Genomic DNA, 1,060 nt, shown 5'->3' with positions numbered 1-1,060 from the left:
CTGCCATGGCATCGCAGACTGCTGATCACAATCATCTTGGTGTCCATAAAGGACTCCATTTGTTTCCGCAGAGAAAGCGGTCTCACATTTGAGACCTGGGAGGAAAGGGCTTTCCGAGTTTCTCCCCCACTTAAAATAGAGGACGTGGTGTCTCCTCGAAGAGTGACCCGCACTCTGGGGTGGCGGAAGCCGTTCAAATAGAACGGGGTGAACCCCGTCGGCGCGTGTACCGCGTTTTTGAGCGCAAACCCAACAACTGGAAGCTGTGTCGACCACGTACGTGGAGCTCCAGCGCAGACACTGCACAGAGTGTCTTCGAGCACTCGATTGACGTGCTCCGTCTGGCCGTCCGTCTGCGGATGGTCGGCAGTGGACATCTGCAGACGAGTTCCGAGCGATGGGAACAGCGTTTTCCAGAACGCAGTGGTAAACCGCGGGTCTCGATCCGAGACAATGGTCTCAGGCAGACCGTGATAGCGGAACACGCCATCGACGAACAGCCGTGCTGTCTGTTCGCCTGTGACCGTAACGAGCACCGGAGCAAGATGTACCATCTTGCTCAGCCGACAAACGAACGCCACAATCACGGTGTTGCCGTGTCCGTCAGCGGGAAGTCCAAAGATAAAGTCAAGACGCATCGACTTCCAACAGTCAGCAGGTACGGGCAGGATCTGTAACGGAGCCGAAGCGTGCCCTGCGGGTTTCACCCACTGACATGTTTCGCATGTCTTCACATACCTGGCGACCCACTTGTACACCGACAGAAAGATCTTCTCACGGCCCAAGTGTACACTGGAGGGCGCATCATGCGCCTCCGCGAGGATGTCAAATTTGAGATCCTCGTCGTTGGGTACGACCACCCGTGAAGGTTCACTAGGCTTCACCCAGTAATTTAGGAGGCCATCCCTCAACTCATATCGGTGGAGCCGGGAACGCTGCCGAGGTGGAAGCCAGTCGGACTTTGCGTTTGTTCCTGCTGCTAGGAACCTGACGATAGGCGCAATAGCCTCATCGTCCCGATACGCCTCGCGTATCCGATCGTAAAGATCCGTTGTCACCC

Source organism: Phytophthora parasitica (assembly GCF_000247585.1).
Source record: "Phytophthora parasitica INRA-310 unplaced genomic scaffold supercont2.195, whole genome shotgun sequence".
In the NCBI taxonomy this organism is placed as follows: domain Eukaryota; phylum Oomycota; class Peronosporomycetes; order Peronosporales; family Peronosporaceae; genus Phytophthora; species Phytophthora nicotianae.
Note: the sequence above shows the minus strand (reverse complement) of the source record.